This window comes from Physeter macrocephalus, chromosome 6 (genome assembly GCF_002837175.3).
Source record: "Physeter macrocephalus isolate SW-GA chromosome 6, ASM283717v5, whole genome shotgun sequence".
Taxonomy (NCBI): domain Eukaryota; kingdom Metazoa; phylum Chordata; class Mammalia; order Artiodactyla; family Physeteridae; genus Physeter; species Physeter macrocephalus.
This window is the reverse complement of record NC_041219.1, coordinates 51,805,489-51,831,056: the sequence shown is the minus strand read 5'-3', so window position 1 is coordinate 51,831,056 and position 25,568 is coordinate 51,805,489. Positions and strand designations below refer to the sequence as shown.

At 50.6% G+C, this 25,568-nt stretch overlaps 1 protein-coding gene and 1 long non-coding RNA gene across 15 annotated transcripts in view; one reads left to right on the top strand and one right to left on the bottom strand.

The window, feature by feature from the left end:
• The window catches only part of LOC102975242 (zinc finger BED domain-containing protein 4), a 475,711-nt gene that overhangs the window by 15,416 nt on the left and 434,727 nt on the right, over positions 1 to 25,568 (bottom strand). The window contains exons 1-4 of one of the 13 annotated variants that reach the window (XM_055085345.1): positions 18,281 to 18,375; positions 16,250 to 16,328; positions 10,288 to 14,201; positions 7,914 to 8,116 (exon numbers count right to left, since the gene is read on the bottom strand). The exons of 1 other annotated variant lie outside the window; for it this stretch is intronic. The gene's annotated coding sequence lies outside the window, so the exon portion shown is untranslated. 11 more of the 13 variants (XM_055085344.1, XM_055085349.1, XM_028490733.2 and 8 more) reach the window with 11 other exon arrangements.
• The window catches only part of LOC114486386 (uncharacterized), a 20,960-nt gene continuing 14,087 nt past the window's right edge, over positions 18,696 to 25,568 (top strand). Inside the window, exons 1-4 of one of the 2 annotated variants that reach the window (XR_003680027.2) lie at positions 18,696 to 18,924; positions 23,305 to 23,384; positions 23,604 to 23,683; positions 24,546 to 25,058. This is a non-coding gene — a long non-coding RNA (uncharacterized lncRNA). Of the gene's footprint in view, positions 18,925 to 23,304; positions 23,385 to 23,603; positions 23,684 to 24,545; positions 25,059 to 25,568 lie in introns of those variants that run through there. The other variant, XR_003680028.2, reaches the window with a different exon arrangement.

Sequence of the window (25,568 nt, the reverse complement as noted above, 5' to 3'; positions counted from 1 at the left end):
GGGGCCTGGGCCCCCCGACGGGAGAGGCCACTACAGTGAGAGGCCCACGTACCACAAAAAAAAAAAAAAAAAAAAAAGAAAAAAGAAAAGATAACTAAACAGACTACTGACTTTTCAAGAGAAGCAATGTAAACCAGGAGACAAAGGAATGGTATCTTCATAGTTGTGAACAAAATAAAAGCCAAACCAGAATTCAATGCTCAGCAAAAATATTCCTGCAGGAATTAATACGAAATAAAAACACTGTCAGACAAATCAAACACAGACTGCATCACCAGGTGACCTGTACTGAAGGAAATGCAAGAGTGTTCTTCAGGCAGAAATAATCCCACATGGAAGTTCAGTGATGCACAGAAAACGACAAGAGCTAACAAAAACAATAATGGTGTGGGTGAAGAGTGAGGTGCTTGGTGTGCCCACTGTCACTGGGGGGCCTTTGTTTCTAGGCCCTTTCAATGGAATTAAGGAAAAACCATTAATACACACATACACCTACATGCACAGGTGGATAAAAACCACATGTTCACGCTGATGCCTCCAATTTCAATCCAACATCCCAGGATCATCCGAGCCTCCCTGTTTCCACATTTGTAACTTCCTTCTCCAGCTGCAAGAGATCGGGCTCCCACTGGCCTTAAAAGATTTGCTCATTTGCTCAATCCTACTACATTCAGAAAGTACTTTCAGAATGCTAACCCACACCACCAAGGAGAAACAAGCTTTTGAACAGAAATATTAGTTTATACATTTTTGTCTTTGGGCTTGAGGGTATATAAACAAGCATTGTGTCCAAGAGTTTCTTGGGTCAGTTTTTTTCTCTTAAGTGTAGTTATTTTATTCACTTGAACTTCAGTGAAGTTCATTGTTTCAGTTGGTAATACAGCACAGAAATAAAAGAGCAAAACCACAATCTCATGGACGAGGCCAACAAGAAGACAAGTCTGACGAGGTATTTCCTTAACTCCAAAATATAAGCCAACAGGACAAGCCAAGAATATACGCAAGGCCCCTGTGGTATTAGATCTGTACAGGCAGAAAAAGAAAGCAGCCCTGGGCATGGGATTACTGATAATCCCAAAGTAGCCAACAGGTATTCACCGGAAGCCCCGAGGACCAAGCTGCTGAGACTGGGAGGAGCTTTCTGCACTCATCAGAGTGGATGTATGTCAGGAGTCCAGGGTAAGGTCCAAAGAGGCTGAAGAAGAACCACGCAGCCACGCTTCCTCCAGGGCAAAGACCCATTTCAAAGAGGAACTGCCGGGAACAGACTCTAAATTGAGCAGTTCAGGGACAAAAGAAAAAGCAAAGGCAGGGTAGAGAAGGGAGGAGAAATCTCATGACGCAAGCACTGCTCAGAGTGGTAGGTGAGGACCTGATAACCCAGTGGCCGCAGGAAAGCAAAGGCAGGGTAGAGAAGGGAGGAGAAATCTCATGACGCAAGCACTGCTCAGAGTGGTAGGTGAGGACCTGATAACCCAGTGGCCGCAGGAAAGCAAAGGAAGGGTAGAGAAGGGAGGAGAAATCTCATGACGCAAGCACTGCTCAGAGTGGTAGGTGAGGACCTGATAACCCAGTGGCCGCAGGAAAGCAAAGGAAGGGTAGAGAAGGGAGGAGAAATCTCATGACGCAAGCACTGCTCAGAGTGGTAGGTGAGGACCTGATAACCCAGTGGCCGCAGGAAAGCAAAGGAAGGGTAGAGAAGGGAGGAGAAATCTCATGACGCAAGCACTGCTCAGAGTGGTAGGTGAGGACCTGATAACCCAGTGGCCGCAGGAAAGCAAAGGAAGGGTAGAGAAGGGAGGAGAAATCTCATGACGCAAGCACTGCTCAGAGTGGTAGGTGAGGACCTGATAACCCAGTGGCCGCAGGAAAGCAAAGGAAGGGTAGAGAAGGGAGGAGAAATCTCATGACGCAAGCACTGCTCAGAGTGGTAGGTGAGGACCTGATAACCCAGTGGCCGCAGGAAAGCAAAGGAAGGGTAGAGAAGGGAGGAGAAATCTCATGACGCAAGCACTGCTCAGAGTGGTAGGTGAGGACCTGATAACCCAGTGGCCGCAGGAAAGCAAAGGAAGGGTAGAGAAGGGAGGAGAAATCTCATGACGCAAGCACTGCTCAGAGTGGTAGGTGAGGACCTGATAACCCAGTGGCCGCAGGAAAGCAAAGGAAGGGTAGAGAAGGGAGGAGAAATCTCATGACGCAAGCACTGCTCAGAGTGGTAGGTGAGGACCTGATAACCCAGTGGCCGCAGGAAAGCAAAGGAAGGGTAGAGAAGGGAGGAGAAATCTCATGACGCAAGCACTGCTCAGAGTGGTAGGTGAGGACCTGATAACCCAGTGGCCGCAGGAAAGCAAAGGAAGGGTAGAGAAGGGAGGAGAAATCTCATGACGCAAGCACTGCTCAGAGTGGTAGGTGAGGACCTGATAACCCAGTGGCCGCAGGAAAGCAAAGGAAGGGTAGAGAAGGGAGGAGAAATCTCATGACGCAAGCACTGCTCAGAGTGGTAGGTGAGGACCTGATAACCCAGTGGCCGCAGGAAAGCAAAGGAAGGGTAGAGAAGGGAGGAGAAATCTCATGACGCAAGCACTGCTCAGAGTGGTAGGTGAGGACCTGATAACCCAGTGGCCGCAGGAAAGCAAAGGAAGGGTAGAGAAGGGAGGAGAAATCTCATGACGCAAGCACTGCTCAGAGTGGTAGGTGAGGACCTGATAACCCAGTGGCCGCAGGAAAGCAAAGGCAGGGTAGAGAAGGGAGGAGAAATCTCATGACGCAAGCACTGCTCAGAGTGGTAGGTGGGGACCTGATAACCCAGTGGCCGCAGGAAAGCAAAGGCAGCGCCAGGCAGTTGTCAACATCGAATTGTTCACAACTCTGGGGGTTAAACAAAGGCTTGCAACAATCTGAGGAGCATTTACTTAAGAAAAACTGTGGTAGCTCGTTAGAACATTTCACTCCCATCCTTCCTTCCCCACAGGAACCACGGGACCACGGTAGCTGTGAAAAACAGCAGCCTTGCAGCCACCAGAGGGGCAGACCGGGCCTGCGGTCCCTCAGAAAGTCCCACTGTCTGCAGCACGGTCACCACTTGACCTTTGTCACAGGTCCCTGGAAAAGCCCTGCTCACAGGGCATGGTAGCTATTTGACCTGATTCAGAGCCTTCAGTGGGAAAAGCCCTCTCGCTGGGCTTCTGTTGAAAACAAACAGTTGCACTTCTGTAACATCATAGTTGCCTAACCCTGCAACTCCACTGGGGCAAACAAGAGCCTGGCCAAAGGCTGAGAAGGAAGATGGGGGGAGGAGATGTCTGCAGGGAGCTATGAAAGGCTCTGACAGATTCCTGCAGCTGTAGAAGGACAAGCCCAGGAGAGACCTGAGGGGTCACACCATCTCTCACCTCTGGCTGACCTTGAAGCCCTGTGCAAGGAGAAGGTTAATGTTTGTCCCAACACACACACGCACATGCACAGGCACATGCACAGCTCTTGGCAAAGATGGCGGGTGCATCTGTTGGCAGCGTTTAAGGAAATCATTCAGCTCAGTGGATTTCAGGAAATCACTGACACCAAGCTAACCAGGCAGAGACTGAAGTGTCCAAACACTACAAGGAGTACAGACTTTTCAGAATTAGTCCAGGAAGGTCACTAAAGGAACAAGCAGGCAAAAACAAAACAAACCCCCAGCAATAACAACAAATGATGTCCAGTTTTCCACAAAAACAAAAAAATTACAAGACGTGCAAAAAAAAAAAGCAGGGAAGTATGGCCCATACATGGGGGAAAAATAAACCAAGAAACTGTTCCTGAGGGTGTCCAGAGGTTGGACTTACTAGACAAAGACTTTAAATCAGTTACTCTAATAAGCTGAAAGAACTAAAGGAAACCACATATAAAGAAACTACGGGAAAGTAGGACAATGTCTCACCAAGTAAGTATCAGTACAGAGAGAAAAATTATGAAGAAGAACCAATTATGAAATTAGAAATTATGGAGCTGAAATGCATAACTGTAATGAAAAATTCACTAGAGGGGCTTGGTAGCCAGCAGAAGAAAGAATCAGCAAACTTGAAGGGAGGTCAACTAGAACAGCAAGACAGAAAATCAGTGAGGATAAAGACAAGTTGAATAATGCTATTAACCAGCTTGAACTGGCAGATCTACACAGGGCTCCATCCAAAAGCAGCACAATACTTACCCTTTTCAACTGCACACAACACATTCCACAGTACAGACCAGAGGCTGGGCCATAAAACAAGTATTAATAAATTTAAAAGAATTGAAATGATACAAATATATCCTTCAACCAGAATGAAGTTAAATTACAGGACAGCAACAGGAAAATGTGAAAAATCAATAAATATTTGGAAATAATAACACATTTCTAAATAATCCACAGGTCAAAGAGAAACTACAAGGGAAATTAGAAAGTGTTTTTATCTGAATGAAAATAAAAACACAACAAACCAAAACACATGAGATGCAGCTAAACTGGTGCTCAGAGAGAAATTTACAGCTTTGAATACGTATATCAGAAAAGAAAGATCTCAAATCAATAATGTAAACATTCACCTCTGATAAAAAGAAAACAAAAGCAAACTAGAAAAAGAACAGACCAAACCAAGGTGGAAAAAAGGAAATAATAAAGATTAGAGTGGATGCTAATGAAGCAGAAAACAGAAAAGTGATATAGAACTTCAATGAAACTGAAAGTTGGTTCTTTGAAAACCTTGACGAAATTGACAAATCCCTAGCTAGATTAACCAAGAAAAAAAGAAGATATAGATTGCAAAAACCTGGGAGCATTACCACTGCCTCCTCAGAAACTAAATGAGGGACTTCCCTGGTGGTCCAGTGCTTGAGACTTTGCCTTCCAATGCAAGGGGTGTGGGTTTGATCCCTGGTCGGGGAGCTAAGATCCCACATGGCTTAAGGCCAAAAAACCAAAACATAAAACAGAAGCAATATTGTAACAAATTCAATACAGACTTTAAAAACAGTCCCCATCAAAAAACTTTAAAACAAACAAAAAAGTAAATGAAATATAAGAGAGGACCATGAACAACTGTCTACCAATAAATTCAACAACTTACGTGAAATGGAAAAATTCCTAGAAAGTAACAAATTAACTAAAGTGACTCAAGAAGTAACAGAAAATCAGAATAGACCTATAACATGTAAAGACATTGAATTAGTAACTTAAAATTTTCCCATGAAGAAAAATGTAGGCCCAGATGGCCTCACTGGTGAATTTTATCAAACATTTACAGAAGAAATGATATCAATACTCCATAAACTCTTTGAAAGAGGAGGAGAGAATACTTTCCAGTTTATTCTAAGAGGTCAGTATCACCTGGGTACCAAAGCCAAAGACATAACAAGAAAACTAGATATTCCTAGATACACAACGTAAAACATAAAAATGAAGCTGCCACATTTTCAGTAGTAGATAAAGATTGCAGAATAGGAAGCACCATGAGTTAGGACAAGTTATCCTCAGCCACCTCTCCTTCTTCAACGTTAAAAACTAGTATCAGGACTTCCCTGATGGTGCAGGGGTTAAGTATCCACCTGCCAGTGCAGGGGACATGGGTTCAAGCCCTGGTCCAGGAAGATCCCACATACCGCGGAGCAACTAAGCCCCACGAGCCACAACTACTGAGCCCGCAAGCCACAACTACTGAATCCCGTGCACCTAGAGCCCGTGCTCCGCAACGAGAAGCCACCGTGATGAGAAGCATGTGCACCACAATCAAGAGTAGCCCCTGCTTTCCGCAACGAAGACCCAACGCAGCCAAAAATAAAATATAAATAAATAAATAAATTTATTTAAAAAAAACAAAACAAAACTAGTATCACATAAAAATGAGTGTGGCAGACAGAGTAAGAAGTTAACGTCCTAATCCTCAGATCTGTGACTGTGTTAGGTTACACAGCAAAGTAGGATTATTAATAAGGACGCAGATGGAATTAAGGTTACTGATCCAGGATAATAAGAAGATTATCCTAGATTATCTGGGTGGACCCAATGTTATCACAAGGATCTTTAAAAGTGGAAAGAAAAGGCAGAAGAGAGACAGAGGAAAATATGAGTTCACAAGGTAAGAGAGATGCAGTGTTGCTGGCTTTGAAGACAGAGGGAGGGGGCCCACATCCAAGGACACAGGTGGCCTCTAGAAAGTATAAAAGGCAAGGAAACATTCACTGCTAGAGCTTCCAGAAAGAAAGGCAGCCTGCCAACATCCTGATTTAAGCTCAGTGAGACCCATCTCAGATTTCTGACCTCCAAATTTATGCTGTTTTCAACCACTTAGTGATAATTTGTTAAAGCAGCACTAGAAAACTAAAACAATAAGCAACAGAAAAGTATTAAGGTCAAATCCTACAAAAGGATAAGAGAGAAAAAAAATGAAGACCAGAAAAACATCTCTATAGATAATGAAAGCACACTGGAAAAATATAAGCACAAATTAAATGAAAACTATAACTTATTTCAAAAGAAGCTAAAGAAATTCAGAAAATAATACAAAAGAACAAAATAAATCAGAATAGAAAAACACTGAAATGAGGTTATGGATCCTAAGAAAATATTACAAATAAAAGTAAAATGTCATTTTACAAATTGCAAGCATGAGGCTAGGAGAGAAAAAGGGGAAAGTTGGAGGGGGAAGAAAGAGAAAGAGCGCTATCCTTTCAAACAAGAGAATGAAGCCATTAAAAAGGGGTGGTGGGTGGTGGCCGTGGGCTGTGTATACGGCCTCCCTGTAACCTGAAATCTTCAGCAAAATAAACACACACGCTTAAAAAAATAACAAAAAGTAAAATGCCATTTTAAGAATAAAGACTAAGTTAGAAGCAACATAAGAACAAATAAACCCCACAGATGATTTCTTAAGATAAACAGAAGAGTTTAGAAAATAAAGTTTTTTAATGAAGAAGAAATGAAGAGCTAAAAAAGACTCAGGAGAAACTGGCCAATTGAAAACACAGGCAAAGAAGATCCAACACATGTATAATCAGAGCATCCCCCACAGAAAAAGTAGGGCACAAAGCAAAAGAAGAGAATACTAAACACTTTGAAATAAAAATTGTAATAGTATGTATATTGAAAAAGCATACCACAAAGCTGAGAAAATCCATCCTTAACAATTAACACTGAGGTATATTCTAGGAAAATCACTGGACTTAAAAAAAAAAGAAATGCCATTGAGGGGAAAACCAAGGTCACGTACAAGGGAAAGAAAATAAAATTGTCATGAGTTTGACAGCAATGTTCTATATAAGACAATAGAATAACATATTTAAGATATCTGAGGAAAAAATATGTGAGCCAAGCATTTTATATCCAGTCAAGATGGCTTTCAAGTATAAGGGACACAGAAAAACTATTATCAACGTGCAAGAATTCAGGAAATATTTTTCCTTCAGTCCTTCCGGAGAAATCTAACAGAGAACAAACCTCAACCAAAAACTCTAGAGAAACACTGACGAAAGGACTGTGTGAGCGCTCAGTATATACTTCCTCGCAGGCCTAAGACTGACTGAGGGTCTCCGGGAGAGAGCACACACAGCAGGCAATGGCTACCGCGCTTCCATGTAGAGCCCGAATCACTGCAAAGAGGGATGGGAAGACAGTGGGAAGTCTTAGGCAAAAAGCACCAACTTGTTTTCACTAACGACACAGCCACGGTTACTCGGAGACTGAGGTGTGTACAGTGAGACTGAAGCAGAGGAGTGACCAGCGATAGCACAAGACTCTCACCTCCCATGTCCTTGAGAACCAGCATCCTCAGACAGAGACAGAGACCCAGGACAAGAAAGGTCAAATGCACATCCTACAGTCGGTGAGCCGGACACCGACCCCAGCTCTGCTCACTGCAAAGACCTAAAAACAGTGACCAACCCAATGGGAATGAGCTTACCTGATATCCAGACTATGGTTGTGAAACACCATTTCCCATTAAAGAAGAGCAGGGCTTTTGAAGGAATGGCTGATTGCAGGTCTTGGGCAGGAAGAATACAAAATGAGCCTAGAACATTCTGGCATACAAGAGAGCCAGGAACCTCTGAGAGAGGATGAGAATTGTGTCAGAAGGATCTAGGCGCCAACTTGTAAGGGCTCCCACTGTCCAAAAAAATGAGATAATTTGAACGTAAATAAGGATCATCATAATAATGCATTAAAACACGTCAAATATGTTAAATCTATGAGTGCATAACACCGAAATAAAATGCTCAATTGGTCACCTTTGGAGGATGATAGGAAACTGATAAAGAGAAAGAAGCAAGCATTTTCCTTCAGTTTCCTACATAAACTACAGCACCAGATAACCACGGAGGAGCTAAGGACAGGGTCCTCTTACTCCAAGCCCAGCTCATGAACAAAGACGCAGCAACTGAGCCGAAACGTCCCTGTCCCATAACTTCTTACCAATTAGAGCCTGCAGGTCTGTGCATCGCTGGCTGCCAGCAGCAAAGAGGCCGAGAGCCTCACACACGAGGTCCTTCCTAAGGGGGCAACACAGCAGCCAGGAAGGAGGCTGAACCTCATCAGGCCTTAGATCCACCACCAATTTAAAGAAACCAAGAGCAGGGAAACACATTAAACCACACCTGAGGGCCGTGGCCGGCAAAATCCAGACTGAGAAACATGAGTCCAGCCACCTGGCTTCTTCCACACCCAACTCCCACGGGAGGTGGGGGTGCCCTGTAGGTAAGGGACTGAAACGTCACGTGGAAAACAGGCAACACTTAACTACTGCTTAAAGACGTGCAATCCCGTCATAGAACTACGAAGAAAGGGAAGTATTTGGCATCAAAGGGAGGGATGCGGCTGGGATAGGGCACGTGGAAGGATTCCAGGGAGGGCAAAATTTTCTCTCTTGACCCAAGGGACGGTTACAAAAGCGTCCACCTTATCATAACCCATCAAGCTATTAATTTATGCAGTTTGTCTCTGTGCTATACTTTATTTATTTTTATTTTTGGCTGTGTTGGGTCTTAGTTATGGCACGCGTGATGTTCGTTGGGGTATGCAGGATCTTTTTCGTTGCGGCGCACGGGCTTCTCTCTAGTCGTGGCGTGCGGGTTTTCTCTTCTCTAGTTGTGGCGCGCAGGCTCCAGGGTGCGTGGGCTCTGTAGTTTGCAGCACACAGGCTCTCTAGTTGAGGCGCATGAGCTCAGTAGTTGCCCCGCGGCATGTCAGATCTTAGTTCCCTGACCAGGGATCGAACCTGAGTCCCCTGCATTGTAAGGCGGATTCTTTACCACTGGACCATCAGGAAAGTCCCCCTGTGCTATACTTTAAGATAAAAAGGTTTTTTAAAACCTCATGAGGGGCTTCCCTGGTGGTGCAGTGGTTAAGAATCCACCTGCCAATGCAGGGGACATGAGTTCGAGCCCTAGTCTGGGAAGATCCCACATGCCACGGAGCAACTAAGCCCGTGCACCACAACTACTGAGCCTGCGCTCTAGAGCCTGCAAGTCACAAGTACTGAGCCCGTGAGCCTAGAGCCCGTGCTCCGCAACGAGAGAAGCCACCGCAATGAGAAGCCCGCGCACCGCAATGAAGAGTAACCCCCGCTTGCCACAACTAGAGAAAGCCCGCACACAGCAACGAAGACCCAACACAGTCAAAATAAATAAATATATAAAAAATTTTCTCCAACTTAAAAAACACACACACACACACAAAAACACCTCATGAAACTATCGTGACACGGGCAAGGAACACCCCAGCAGGAGGGAGGCCCCGCCCCACTGCCCTCGGCACAGACGGGAGGGTCAGGTAGGCCCTGGGTGTAAAAGCACCCACGCATGTGAATGTGCATCTGGAACGTGGTCATCAGGAGAGACTTTCACCTTCTATTTTATGTATTTCTCTACTAATGGGCTAGTTTTGTACGAGAGAACAAAGATGTTTCTTTTTCTTTTCTTTTTGGCCACACCGCGCAGCATGTGGGATCTTAGTTCCCCGACCAGGGATGGAACCACGGCCCCTGCATTGGAAGCACGCAGTCTTAACCACTGGACCGCCAGGGAAGTCCCTGTTGTTTCTATTTCAGGAAAAATGCTATAATTTGCTCTAGCAGCTTACTACTGAAGAAAATAATTTTTCTACTATTTTAGCACCAAATTTTTAAAAAGACAAAAAAGCACGTTAGCTTTAGTTTTCAAACCAGGATTATGTTGCGGAGGCATTTTTGGTAATTTTCTATGTGTGTGAATAACAATTTGGTTTTTGCCACCTATCCTAAAACTCTGGAGGCTACTGTGGCCTTGAAAGGCGAGGGCTACCTATTTACCGTGCATCTGGATGGCATCTGGAACCAGCCGTTCCGTGGTTCTGCTTCTGTTCTCCAGCGAATCAGATTTAGTCTAAAATAAGATCAATTGGCATGAATATTAAACAGGGCAATCAATGACAATAAGGGAAACGGTCCTTCTAGAACAAATCCAGTCAGTTTCCTTGTTGTGGACGCTGCCCGCAGCCCCTGGCCCCCCAGGGCAGAGGCTGCCCCGTCTCACTCAGCCCCACCCATCTCTTGACAGCTAGAGGACCGCTCTGAAGCACCGAGGAGATTAAGAAAATACAGGTACACTGAACAGTGAGCACGGCGATCCTAAATTCTGAGCAGAGACTGGGAGAGGAGGATGAGGGGTAGAAAGGAGGCATCCAAAACCCACATTTTCTGAAATTCACTTGACATTTTTTAGTTTCAAAGCCGAAAACACCTAAAAGTAAAGGTAGCTCATCAGAGGATACTTTCCATGGGCTAGAAAAAACCAAAATGTATGGAAAATTCTCAATTTCAGGCATGTGTTCTGACTTAGAGAATATATGGTTATTTTTTATTTTAAGAATTGAAGAAACTGTGCTCCAAACTACTGTACTTGCAGAAGTAAGTGTCACAATGAATTCCCATGGGCAGCGTTTCCCAGTTCTCACCCTGCAGAGGCCGGCCGGGCTCCGTGACTTACAACTTTCACTCAATGCCCTCATCTGCTTTGATACCAGACATAGCCAACTTAGTAAAGTATATTTTTCCATTTTTCACGTTGAAGTTGAAGCACATTAAAGGAAACTACTTCAAGTCTCACCGGATGAGACTGGAAAGACCCCAAACCTTGGTAGCACCTCTCGGTGGGGCTGGGAAGAGTGCTGATGGAGAGCAAGTGGGACGGCACCTTTGCAGGGGACTTGGGAAACACGTTCCAAATTACATTTACCCAGGGACCCAGCAATCCGCTGCCAGGCACAGACCCCAGAGACGGCCCCATCAAATACAAAACACCACCTGCCCAAGGTCAGTCATTGCAGTTCACAGCCAGAATGGAAAACCACTCAAACACCCACCAATAAAGACTGATACATACACAGGCTGTTGAATAAAAAGCAAGACACATAGCATAAATAGTATTTGTTACGTTTTATGAAAGACAGGAGGGAAAACAAGGGAAGTTACAAATATATGTGTGTGTGCTTATTTTTGCAGGATAAAGTAGAAATAAAAAGGGTTGCCTACAGGGGCTTCCCTGGTGGTGCAGTGGTTAAGAATCCGCCTGCCAATGCAGGGGTCACGGGTTCGAGCCCTGGCCCGGGAAGATCCCACATGCCGCAGAGCAACTAAGCCCGTGTGCCAGAACTACTGAGCCTGCGCTCTAGAGCCCACGAGCCACAGCTACTGAGCCCGCGTACCACAACTACTGAAGCCCGCGCGCCTGGAGCCCGTGCTCCGCAACAAGAGAAGCCACCGCAATGAGAAGCCCACGCACCACAACAAAGGGTAGCCCCCGCTCACCGCAACTGGAGAAAGCCCGCGCACAGCAACTAAGACCCAACACAGCCAAAAAAAAAATTAAAAAAAAAAAGGTTGCCTATAAAGAGTGGAGGAGATACGAATGCAAGTGAGATTTCTGATCGTATCTTTTATATAATGTTGACTTTTGAGCCACGTGATTATCTGTACATTAAAATTTAGAAAAGTCCAAATCTGAAACAAATAGGCCTAATTGTGTATCAAATAAGCAACCATAACACAGACAAAGAATGTTCACCAAGGGGCTTTAACACACAGGACTTTATTCATCCAAAGCACAATATATACTAAAGACAAAAAGAACTTAAAAACAAAAAAACACCTTAAATTTTGCTAAGTGATTTCATTAGCAGTAGTAACATAATATTGTCATTTGACCCATTTTTTGTGTACTTTAGCATAAAACAAATAAGTAATCATGCCAATGGCATTAAGGAATCATAATTTTCTACTCAATGCCCTGTGGTGACCTAAATGGGAAGGAAATCCAAAAAAGAGGGGATATATGTATACCTATAGCTGATTCACTTTGCTGTACAGTAGAAACTAACACAACATTGTAAAGCAACTATACTCCAATAAAAATTAATTAAAAAAAATAATCAAAATTTTCAGGATAAGAAAAAGACAGAGGGACCTTGCCTGGTGGCGCAGCAGTTAAGAATCTGCCTGCCAACGCAGGGCACACGGGTTTGATCCCTGGTCTGGGAAGATCCCACATGCCATGGAGCAACTAAGCCCGTGTGCCACAACTACTGAACCCCGCGCACCTAGAGCCCGTGCTCCGCATCAAGAGAAGCCACGGCAACGAAAAGCCTGCGCGCTGCAAGGAAGAGTAGCCCCCATTCGCCACAACTAGAGAAAGCCCGCGTGCAGCAGCAAAGACCCAACACAGCCAAAAATTAATAAATAAATTTAAAAAAGTAAACAAAAAGACATTTTTTAAAAATCAAAGAAGTAAAACTATATAATTTTAAATCTGCATTGAAAATATCAGTATAACTCTTGATGTTTTAAAGATACATTTCCTAGCTCTGTGCACCAGACCAGCACTTAAAGCTGCAATAATACACAAAGACAACAAACAGATCTAATACCTAGATCTTGCTTTCTGAATACCTTCTGCACTGAAGGGAACCAAAGCGCTCTGCAGAAAGAGCTGACTGCAGCTCTGGCAAAGGAACGGAAGGCGGCAGAAGGGAAGCGCTGCCAGGATGATGCCAAAGCAGCACACGGAGCCGGCTTCGCCGGGGTGCCCGACGGGTCGGTCACAACTGTCTGAACACCAAAAAAACAGAACCAGAGGACTTTAATAGATTACAATGTACTGAATAAATGAAAACCTGCTAGCACTGATACTCAAAGAAGAAAAAGGACAAATAAAAACATCTGCCACAATGCAGGTGACTATTACAGCCACTGCTCCCCAGAAAGAGGTACTACAAGGACAGAATTCAGCATTTTTCCTGTCTTCCTTGAATGTAATGGACGAGGGAAACACAGACAAAACACAGAAAGAAAGAACAACAGCCCTAGAAAGTGGGCGTCGGTCCCCAAAGGACAGCCTCTGAGGGCAGCAAACAGGAAGCCCAGCAGCACCCACGTGAAGATGTGCAGGTCCCAGGCTGGTGGCACCCGAGGATGGGAAGCAGCCGTGGACACCGAGGGCCGACTACAACCTATCCTCAGATTTCCGACTATGTGGAGGGTGGCACCCCTAACCGCCTGCCATGTTGTTCAAGGGTCAACTGTAAACGACAAAGAAGGAAAATGGCAAACAAACCCAAAACATGGACATTCGCAAGACAACTGGCCTAGTCTCTTAAAAAAGTCAGTGTCATGGAAAAAAATGGGGGCGGGTTATTGTTCCAGAATCAAAAAGGCTAAAGATAAAGAGACAGACTCAGTGCAATGACCTGGACTAGATTCTGGTTTGGAACAAACAAGCTAATAAACACAGTAGGGAAATCTGACTGCGGCTTGGCCACCGAATGTTATGAGGGATTATCGTTCATTTCCTTCACAGCTGTACTACTGGTGAGAAAGAACATCCCTTTGCCTTTTCTTTTTCTTTTTTTGGGGGGCCACGCTCTGCGGCATGCAGGATCTTAGTTCCCTGACCAGGGACTGAACCCAGGCCACGGCAATGGAAGTGCTGAAGCGCCAAGACCTAACCACTGGACCGCCAGGGAATTCCTCCCTTTGCCTTTCCTTAGAAGAAAAGGACACTTAGAGGTGAAGTGCTGTAATATCTGCAATCTCCTTAGAGCAAGTCTGGAAGCACCAGACAGGCGAAGGTGGCAGCCATGGCAATGTCGTGACAAGTGCTCCATCTTGGGGCAGGTCGGAGAGCGCCACGGACTGTTCTTCCAACTCTCCACAACACAGCCTCTAAAACACAGAAGCATATCTGCTTTCAACTCAAAGTCCACGTGCTTCCCAAAAGCTGCCAAGTACACCGAGGGCATCAGGGCCGCTGCCGGCACCCCTGCCTGGCTCACCCTTGGACGTGGTAGTCTTTCCACCAAGGCTATAAATTAAGATCTGGTCCACGTCTGAGAGTAACTGTAGCACCTTCTGAGGGTGGAGAACCATGACTCACATATTCCAAGGGTGGCAACAGCGTCAACTGCCTCCCATGCAGAAGTGCCAGCACCCACTCACATGGAGAAACCACCACCCAGGCCTGGCCGAGCTGAGGCGGAGGACCCAGACTAAGAGCCAGAGCCCACTGCAAAGAGGTGAACTCAGAAACCTAGAACCGGAGCCACTTCCAGAAGATATGGTCAGAAAACCTGATAAGGCCACCCTGGAAACAAAGCACATTCCAGAGGAGGCAAACAGACTCCGTTTGGGTCGGCTGGTCCCTGTTCTACCCCTGAAATGTTCTGGGTCACAGACCAGGGCTATCTGGGTTGTTCCGCTCTGTCTTTCTGAGGGTCCCTTTACCCAACACCAGCACCTTCTCCCCCGGGGTACAGGGCAGTCCCACCAGTGACAGGTTTGAAATTGCTGCCGTGGCTGGAAGCTGCTGGAAGAGCGTTTAGTGTCCTTTTACTTCCAAGATGTGGCACATGGCCTGTGGCAGAGTAACCGGAGCTCTCACCAAACAGCACACAGCTCCCTCCACGGCTGCCTCTGTGGCACGAGAGCCACAAGGTAAGGCTAGTTAGCCGTGGCCTTGGATGAAAATGCAGCCCCTTGGTTTACATCTGTGCGGGGGTGAGGCAAGACAAAGCAGGTGCAGGCCACACAGATCAAAGAGCCATCACACAGAGCACCCGGGTGGGTCAGCGGGGGACACCCCAGCCCAGCCCAGCATCAGTGGTTTCTACGACACAGACTTTTCGGGGGGAAAGGGCGGGGCCCGGCTGTTGGAAGGCCTTCACCTGAATGCGAGCAGAAACCAAGCAGAGCGGGCACCTGATCAAGGCTGGGAAGGGGCTTTACGCCAGGACACAGGCTCAAACGGAGGGGCCAGCCTCTCCCACACACTGCCGCTGCTTACTCAGGGCCCCCACTCCATTACCCCCGGCCCTGCAGGGCGGGGCTCAAAGGTCCTCCCCTCTAACAGAGGCCCTCCCGGAGCACCCTTCTCTGGTTTGAGTCCCTCGCACCATCACTATGTTAAGTTCTCCTATGGCAGGGCCTTCTTTTAAAAACCACCGTTGCCCCCAGCAGGTAGAACAGCGCCAGGTGCAGAGTAGAGAGGTGAGAAAATCTCATGCAGAGTCAGGCACCTCTGTCTCTCCTGGTCCCCTCTACCTCAGAAATAGGGGGCATGAGAAGAAAAGACTTTATTTTATTCCGAACAATGCCTTCCAGGATTTGAACTACCAAAAGCATACATCAAACAATTAGCTAGGAAGTGATCTGAGCTATTCCAGAATGATGCAAAGTCAGGCAATGCCAACTAGGGTAAGGGAGAAGGGCAGGAAAGACAGGGATGTGGAAAGGGCCGAACACCTGGAAGGTGACTGACAAGAAATCTGCTGTCATCCAGACACTGAAGGGAGGCCTGACCGACAGCTGCAGGACGGTCAGGGCTAGAGGCAAACTGTGCCTTTTTATGCAAATGAAATTCAGTCAAACACAAAACCGTAAATACGAATGATGGTTCCTACTTATGTCAAGTCCTGAGATTTAAATAGCACCTTAAACATCAAACAGTAACTAGAAGAATGACAGTCGCTGTCTCTCAGTTCCAAGCCTTGTGCAGAGAAGCTCAGAAGGAAACAGAATGCTGGTGAGGGAGAGTCGGGGGGCCCCCAACCAACCATCAGAGGCTCCTCACTGTGCCCCAGAGTCGCTCACCTGCCCCCCTCCCCTCGCCAGGCAGTCCTCACGCTGAAGGAGGAGATCAGACCAGAGTTCAGATGATGAAGGAGTTGAAGCCAGGCCAAGAGAAACACAAACACAGAGTGAAGGACAGCACTGACCACCATCACTGCTCTTCATGCTGCAACAGCTCCACTGCCCAGTTCTGGTCCCTCTCCAAATTCTACGCCGGACAGGGATCTGAAATACAGGTACACACGTTTCCTTCACTACGTAAATACTGCATCAGCTCCTTTGCGCAGACACAGAATTCAATCAGTGACACTAATAATTCACTTAAAACCTTTCCCAATGTGTTAGGAACATTCTTTGCACAGCTTGAGTTACTCACAAACCTCCTCCTCTGTGTGGTGACACTGAAAAAGAGGGCAGAGTTTTCATGTCCAAAAACATCAGGAATTAACCAGCACAGTGGAGGAGGAAGGGGTGTCAAGTAAACACCTGTGACGTGGACTCAAGTCTGAGCTTTCTTCCAAGATAGGAGATTACCTTCTTGAAGAGTCATAGACTCTCTCTTAAGATTTCTAGATCTTTTCCCTAGAAAATGTAAATCAGGATGAGCAGACACAATCTGTTTAAGGGTTACAGGAAGAGTGCATCCCTGCATGGACAGCCCATTGGAAAACCCTGAGTACGGTTTCCTCTCACAAGATAACTTTGTATGGAAATTAATTCAGAACTGAAATTTGGCTTATTCAGAGCACTTTCTAAAAACTCCAACTAAATCCTTCATCGTCTCCTAATTTTATCACCATGATATAGAGAAAACATCAAAAATTAATATAAAAAGTCACAAGAATGCGCCATTATCATACTGGTGCGTTATCACACTGGTCTCATGAAAGTCTAAAGTGGATTTTTCAAAACTATGGACTTGATCTTAAAGCTGGAAGAAAAAAAAAAACAACAACCTATGGACTGATCTGATCAGAGTTAACTTCAAAGCAAATAACTTCCCTTTTTTATGAACATGAGAATGCCAACAGAAGTCTCTCCTGATGGCTCAGCTTGGCAGGGACTTGCTTCCAGAGAGGTGCATGTATTTGTCTACTGAAAGTCACCCAAAATACAAGGAGAGTCAAGGTGGCTGGCAATTCTCTTAAGCAACAGGAATGGTGTAGGTCACAGAAAAAACACAAAAGACGATACACAAATGACTGCACCTTTACTTCGGTCTAGAAAAACAACCGCAATTGGAAAAAACACTTGAAATTATGCTTTGCAATTTGATTCATATTTTCACTACTTAAACTTGAATGGTCCTACCCAGAAACACGTACAATAGCTAAAAAGCATCAGAAGCATGTAGTAATAATGAAGGTCTCATCTGCTTCCTAAGACATATGTAAATAAGGCCCCTGGTTGCCTCTTCCTGGAAGTGCACTGAAAATACTGTATCTAGAGGAAAATCCTAAAAACGTAACTTGTAAGGCGATTCGCTGTGGTGGCGGAGGGCAAAGGACTTCAGGAAAGACGCCCAAAGAGCACCTGTCTGCTGCTGCGCGGAGCTGCCCGGCCGCCTGCCGGCGCCCCCCACCCCAGCACTGGGCTTTCCCGACGACTGCGGCGCCCGGTCCCGCCCCGCGCGCACAGGCGCCCGCGTGGTCAGCGCGTAAACTTCACACCGGCCGGGCACTTCTGCCCCCGCGCTCTCCCGAGCCCCTGGGCCCGCGCCCCGTCTATCCCATCCCCGCGGCTGCGGCCAGGCCGGGTGTCCGCACCAACTTTCCACCACTTCAGGTGTTTCCTCCACCAAACCCTGCAGCCCGGAACACGCGCCCCGGGTGCGACCGTCCGCGGGCCCACCGCGCGCCAGCTGTCAGCCGGGCCGGGGGCCGCGGGCGCAGGCCCGGCGCTCGGGCACCGTGGTCGAGTCGAGCGGCCCGGGCGGGGTCCCGGCGACAGGAGGCCGCGCCCCCGCCCCCCAACCGCCGGCCCCGCGCAGGCGACATCGCGGCGACCCCGGCCGCGGCCCTGGCCCGGCTCCCCGACCCCCGCGACCTCTGGTCCCCAGCTGGACTCCCGGCCCCGACCCCCGCGACCCCGGCCCCTGCCCGACAGCGCGCCAAGACGGCCGGGCCCGGGTCGCGAGCTCGCGGCTGAGGCAGAGTCGGCGCCGGCCGCGCACTCACCGCGGGCGCCGGGCGTGGGGCGGCTCCCGCCCGGCTGCGGACGACGGCCGCGCAGGCGGACTCACTCCCATTCATTAGCCGCGGCTTTGTCTGCCCCCGCGCCCCTCCCGCCGCCGCCGCCGCCACCGCCCGCCCGCCCTCGACGCCGCCGGACGCTGCACCCCTCCCAGGGCCCCGCGCGGCGCGGGGCGGGGAAGGGGGCGGGGCCGGCGCGCGCAGGCGCAATGCCCATATGCCCGTCCCTCCCTGGGGCCCGGCCGGTCCGGCCGCTCGAGGGGCCGAGGCGCTGCTGACTGCGCAGGCGCAGTCCCGCCCCCTGGCCGTTGCGGTTCAACCACGCAGGCGCAATCCCATCCCCGGGCCCGTGCAGGCCGACCGCGCAGGCGCAGTTCCAGCGCGCCGGCCGCCGGCCCCCGCCCCCGGGTCGGGGTAGCCGGGGTGGCTGCGGGGTCGGTGTAGTCGGCGGGGTGGGTTGTCGCGGTATTGCTGGTGGCTCGGCCGTTGGCGGCGGATCGGACGCATACGTGCCGGGGCGCCGAGGGCTGCGGCGTGACGGGCGCCCGGTTGTGCCTGCAGGTGCGCGCAGGTGCCGGCAGGTGCGCGGGGCGCGGCCCCCAGAGCGGCCGGCCGCGGAGCCTCGGGAGGTGAGAGGGTGGGGAGCCCACCTGTGCGGGAACCCTGAGCTCGGCTTACCCCGGAACACGCCGAGCGTCCTTCCCGCAGAGGGGCTCCGAAGGGCTCTGCGCGACGTGCCGGGTGCACTTAAGCCCTTAAGTCTAAGGCGATAAGGTGCTGCCACGCGCGGCCTCGTTCGCCGGAGAACAGGGATTAAAACTTAACCCCTGTGGGGGCCGGGGGAACAGAGCCCCTTCCTCTGAAGTGGCTGGCGCCGGAGAGGCCTTGGGCCGGCGGGCTGGGGCTTCCGAGCAGCCGCTCGGGGGAGGCCCAGCGCAGCAGGTGCTGAACACACGGAACTCGGGCTCGCTTTCGGTATTTGTAAGATCCGGACATTTCACGAATAGTTTATTAATACAAATTTATGCGCAGACCAAATAAATTCTGCAGTGGTTTTGGCCCAGAGGCCCCTCTTTGTCACCCTGTTTTAGACTACAGCTTATTTTGTATGAAAACGAGACAAATACGTTCATTTCCTAAGTCTTAGTGTAATGATTAGGAAGTCTTTCAACAATTATTGGCCTAGTTCAGAGGGGTGAGTCGGGCGTGTAAGGGGCCCTTCTCCTCAGAGCCCTTCTCCCCTCGCCACCCTCCCGCGGCCTCCATGACCCCCGCTCCGTGGCTCGCCTTGCCACCCTCCCGCGGCCTCCATGACGCCCGCCCCCCCCCCCCCCCCGTGGCTCCCTTCCCCAACCTCCCGCGGCCTCCGCGACCACCACCCGCTCCCAACTCTGGCTGCCTCCTTGGCCACTGGTTGTACTCCAGCCTCAGGGACCTGACTTCTGTGCCTGAGCCAGGCAGGGGAGAACTTAGGACCTCTCACACCCTCTAATTTACTTATTTATTACCAAATCTCAGTGGCAGCAGGGTTTTGCTCTTTTGTTCTCACTGCTGGCGCTGCCTGCTGGATGCTGCCTGGCCCAGGGCAGTGGTGGATGTTTGTTGTAAAGCTCAGGGGGCAGCAAACTATGGCCACAGTCCAAATCCTGCCGCCACCTGTTTTGGTTCAGACTCCGAGCTGAGAATGTTTTCTCACGTTTTAATGGCTGGGGAAAATAATATTATTTCATGACATGAAAATTCTGTGAAATGCAAATGTCGGTGTTCTCCCTGGAGGTTTCCTGGAGCACAGGCGTGCCCACCCATTCGTGGGCCACCTGCAGCTGCTTTTGCCATGCAGGCCACGTTGAGGAGCTGCAGTAGAGACCCTATGACTGGCAAAGCTCGCGATATTTGCTGTCCAGCCCTTTACAGAAAAAGTTGCCAACTCCTGCTCTAGATGGACGAGCAGCCTCTTACCTGGTTCCCCCGCTGGCCATTCCTCCACTGACCCTCTCAAGGGGGTCCCTGTCTCAGAGTCAAAGCCAGAGTTCTTACAGCCATGGTGGCCAGGCCCACACTGCCTGACTCCTGCTGCCCTGGCCCTGCCCGGCCCTGGTTGACTCTGCTCCAGCCACACCGTCCTCTTCTGGGTCCCACCTCAGGGACTTTGCACCGGCTGTTCCCCCGGCCGGAATGCTCCTCCCCAGATGTCTGCCCATCTCACCCCTTACCTCTTCAGATCTTTGCCCACATGTCACTGTCCTGGGGCGGGGGGCTCTCCCTGGTCTCTCCCTGTAAAGCAGTGCCCCACCCAGCCTCATTCTTCTCTGACATTGATTTGTTCACGGTCAGCCTCCCTGAGTAGAATGAACGCTCCAGCAGAGCAGGGCCTTCTTTTCCTGTGCGACGTACGATGCCCAGTGCTGAGAAGAGGGAGTGCTCCCTGAGTCTCGGTGGGATGGGTTGGTTGAGTCCCCAGCATCGCCCGACGCTGATCTGATGTGGACATAAAAGATTCTCCTGGCAGGATGGCAGCGGCTCTTCCCCGAGGGACTCACCAGGTCCACCCTCTGTCCTTCATCCACGTGTACCTTTCGCATCCTGCAGGTCCGTCAGGTGTGGCCTGCTCTGACCTCACCTAGGAAGGGTTTTTGTTCTGTACCCAGGGTGGCCATATAACTTAATGCCCAAGTGGGGCCACCGTGGGCATGAAATGGGGCGCTACACTCATGAGACTGACACCAACATAAACTGGACTGTTCCAGTGAGTCAGGCCACTGTGTGGCCTTGTCAAGAGCTGCGGGGCATTCGTGTCTCAAATCCTTGTTGAGCACTGGCAGTGTGCCCAAGATGCTGGATCTTATTTTTAATTTAAACTGAACAAAAGTGTGACCTGGATTTTATCCAAGTTCTGAGTACAGACTTGGAGACCCAGGAAAGAGGGAGGGGTCTGTGCCCTGCCTGGCACTGGGCGCTATGTGTAGTGCACGCTCAGGCAACATGGGGAATAGAGAGTGACCGACCACCTGCTCTGAGGTCACTGAGGCCACCGAGGCAGAGGACTGACCTGCAGCACCCTCGGTGGCCCTGATGGCTCTCTGTCCATGTGGGCCGCACTGTGGACCTTGGAGGGGGTTCACCCCATGTTCAGCTTCCCAGTCACGTGACCTTGGGCAAGTTTCTCAAATGTGAATTGAGATTGCAAGCCCAGCTCGGGGGCCGTGAGGTTGATGGTGTCACGTGTGGAAGCAGCTGGGCCCCCTGGCCCTGGTGACCGCCTCCAGGGTCCTGAGGGCCAGGCCTGAAGTGCGGGCGGCTGCACCATGGAGCACCGTGGTTTGGGGGTGGACACCTGCCTGTCTCCTGCTGCGGGTGCTGTGGGCAGCCCTGCAGCTGAGAACTCAAGAGTCCGTGGTTACCTCCTCCTGGAGTGCGGGGCTTTGTGGTTCCGGGACTGTGAAAGGGGTCCACCTCTGTTGTCCTCAGCACACGTCCCTGCCTTTCCTTCAGGGCAGCAAGAATGTGCGTGTGTGTGTTTGTGTGTGTGCGCGCGCGGGAGGGGGACAGCTCTGCCAGCAGGCCACGTGGGGAAGACCCCAGGTGGGTCCAGGTGGAAGGGAAGCCGTCAGGCTGCAGGAGGGGGCTCCAGGGTGCCGAGCACCTACCAGGCCCTCACCACGTTGTCCCCGTTGTCCGTGGGACCCCACACCCCACACAGAAGGCATGCTCACGTCAGGGACGAGGACCCTGAGCTGGAAGCACAGGGTGCCGAGCACCTACCAGGCCCTCACCACGTTGTCCCCGTTGTCCGTGGGACCCCACACAGAAGGCAGTGTCATTGCTCACGTCAGGGACGAGGACCCTGAGCTGGAAGCAGGGGTGAGGGCTTCCCCGAGGTCACAGAGCCGGCAGGGGTGGAGCTGGTTCACACAAGGTGTGGGGCGCCATGCTGGGGCCCCAGGGGGAGGTTCCGAGGCGTCTCCCTGAAGCTGGTGTGGAATCGGGGCAGCAGGAACAGAACAGCCCCAGCCACGGGCGAGCTCGCGAGTTGTCCGCGGTCTCGGGTGTGACTCTGGGTCCAGGTGGGCAGGGGCTTGGGAACCCCTGCGAGGACCACCCGCGCCACGCAGGTATCAGCGGGGTCGCCTGGGGGGCCCTCCACAAGGCTCTTCTGAACTGAACCCCTGAGTCATTCTGCAACACTGACCCCAGCTCCTCACCTGGGGGCGGGTCCTTCGAGGCCAGGCTTGCCCTCCCCACCCTGCGCCCACCCTAGGCCTCCCAGGAGCTGGGGCATTTGCGGGTTGGAAGGAAGGGTGCGGGGGTGTCGGAGCACAAGGAGGCCTTGGGCAGCGTGGGTTGGGGAGGAGAAACTTTCCCTGGGTGCTCTGTGGCCGCCCAATCCAGTTGGGATGATGCCCTCAGGGTTTGGGGTGCTGCAAGGTTGGAGTGGGGGTGGTGGAAGAGGGAGGGGGGAGAGTGAGCGCCCCCAGGCTTGGGTCCGGGCTGCGGGAGGGACTGAGGGGATGGGAGGGAGGACCCTAAGGCCACAGACTCACTCCTGCCTGCCCACCAGCCCACCTGCCTTCCCGTGGCCTTGCTCCCACCCTGCTCCAGGCTCCATGCCCCAGTAAGCCAGCCGGAGAGCCAGGGAGGGGGCAAGGCTCCGTACCATCCCCACGCAGGTACCCCTGCAACCAGGTATCACCTCAGCACCCCTCCAGCCTCCTGGGGTGGGCGGGGCCTAGAGTGGGGCTCCAGGCCCCCAGGCCCAGCAGAGAGGAAGTGCCTCTGCGGCTTCCACTGTTGAGCCGGTTTCATCGTCACTTCGTGCTGTGCTGTGGGAGGCAGGAGAGCTCCAGCCCTTGCAGTAGACGTGTGACGTGTCCTGGTGGCTTTTCTCGGGCAGAGGGGCCGCAGGGACGGGTGTGGCCTTCCTCCCTTGGGGCTATGGAGCTGCAGGGCCTACACTTAACTCCTCCGGCCCTGGGACCTCACGGCACCGGATGGTCCTTGTCTCCACGCAGGAGGTGCTGTTGATGTCATGGTGCTGCCAGCTTGGGGAGTGAAGACCGGAAACAGGCGATCCAGGGCCCCCCGGCGCAGGGTAGGTATGCAAGGAACAGTGACCCTGAGCCCGTACTGACGGTGTGACGGGCCACCCACCGGGCCCCCGGTCGACTCTGCAGCTAGGATCTCTGGGGGCCCCGCTTCCCCACCTGAGAAGTGGGAATGATGGTAGTGCCACCACCTCTGGATGGGGCGGAGGAGGACAGTGAGGGGTGGGGGGGGAGAGCTGCATCTGCCAGGTGTCCTGCTCCTCCAGACCGGTGCCCCCTCTCAGAGGATGGGGAGAGCCTGCCCAGGTCGGGGCCCAAGGGTGGAGCCACCCAGCCGGCTGAGAAGGTGAGGACGCGGGAGTGACGGTGGGACAGATCCCGGGGTGCTCAGCTGGAGTTTGGCCCCTTCCTGGGGTGCAGAGGAGGGGACTTGAGGGACTGGGGTGGCAGTGAGGTGCGGACTATAGTCCCTGCAGGAGGCACTCCAGAGGGCCTTGGAGAAAGTGGCCGGGTTTGGTAAGGCACTGATCTGGAGAGAAGTTGCAGGTGGGATGCCTAGCAAGTAGTGATGACCCCCGTGGGACAGGAGTGTGTGAGAACAGAGCTTCACTTACCTTTCTGAGGGGAGGCGGCAGGGAACCATAAAAGCAGTAAGTGCCACCAGTCAGGGGAAAGAGGGAAAGTGTGGCCGGGGTCGGGTGCTGGAGGGCGCATGCAGAGTGCTCAGGTGCAAAGGCCCTGGGGCAGGGGAGACATCCGTGTGAATGGTGGGATGGTGAGCCGGGTAGGAAGGGGCCAGATCAAGGAGGGGCTTGAGGACCAAGGGCCCTGGGGTCCAGGGAGGACAAGACATGGAGACAGGATGCCCTCGTGGGAGAGAGTCTGCTGGAGAGAGCCGAGGAAATCTCAGGAGGCGTCCTTGGGGAGAGCACGTGGGACTCAGGGCTTGGGGAGGTGATGCCCAGGTGGGAGCAGGCCCTTACTGGGGCAGAGGGTTCAGGCAGGCTCACACACTGGCCCCCAGACGTCAGGCATGGAGGCCACCAGTCCGTGATGGCTAGTTCTGTTTTATTTTCCAAGGTGGAAATGACTCGGAGTTTATGATCATAACTAGGATTGCCAGAATTAGCAGATAAAAGTGCAAATATTGCCTGGGACATCCTCATACTAAAGAACTGTTGTTTGTCTTGATTTAAAAATGTAACCAGGGGACTTCCCTGGTGGTGCAGTGGTTAAGAATCCACCTGCCAATGCAGGGGACACTGGTTCAAGCCGTGTTCCGGGGCAATCCCACATGCCGCGGAGCAGCTAAGCCCGTGCGCCACAACTACTGAGCCTGCGCTCTAGATCCCGCGAGCCACAACTATTGAGCTCACGTGCCACAACTACTGAAGCCCGCGCGCCTAGAGCCTGTGCTCCACAACAAGAGAAGCCAGCGCGATGAGAAGCCCACGCACAGCAACGAAGAGTAGCCCCCGCTCGCCGCAACTAGAGAAAGCCCGCGCGCAGCAACAAAGACCCAACGCTGCCAAAAAAAAAAAGAAAAAAAGTAACCAGGTATACTGTATTTCATCTAGCAAGCCTAATCATAACAGGAATGCTGTCCCCTATTAACAGTCCAGCCAACACTAAAATAAAGAAAACGGGAGAACTATCTATGATCATACCCCCGAAAAGATAACTTTGAAAACAACTAGACTGTATCTTGCCCAGGTTTTATAAACAAGGCTGTCGATAAAAAAAAAAAAAATTTTACTATATATACTCTTTTTGAGGCTACTGTTTTTGCTTAACAAAATAGCTCCTTACACATAGACACACCGATTATGGCCGCGCGTGGGGTCATTTTTAACGGCGAGCACACGACTTTGTGGGAGGATGCCAGCTGTGCCCTGTCCCCGGCATCAACAGTTCTCAGAGGAGCATGATGCTCTTATGCTCTTTGCCTTTTGGTTATTTCTTCAGAGAACATTACTAGCAATAGGATTTTTTTTAATTGAAAATTTTACAGAGATAATTAGAGGTTCACATGCAATTCTAACAAATAATACAAAGGCGCCCTTGCACACCTTAGCCAGGTTTCCCCAGTGGTAACTAACATTTTATAAAATGAAAGTAGAAGATCACAACCAGGAGAGTGATGCTGATACAATCCACTGATCTTGTTCCAATTTCCCTAGTTTTACTTGTATATATGTGTGTGTGTGTGTGTGTGTGTGTGTGTGTGTGTG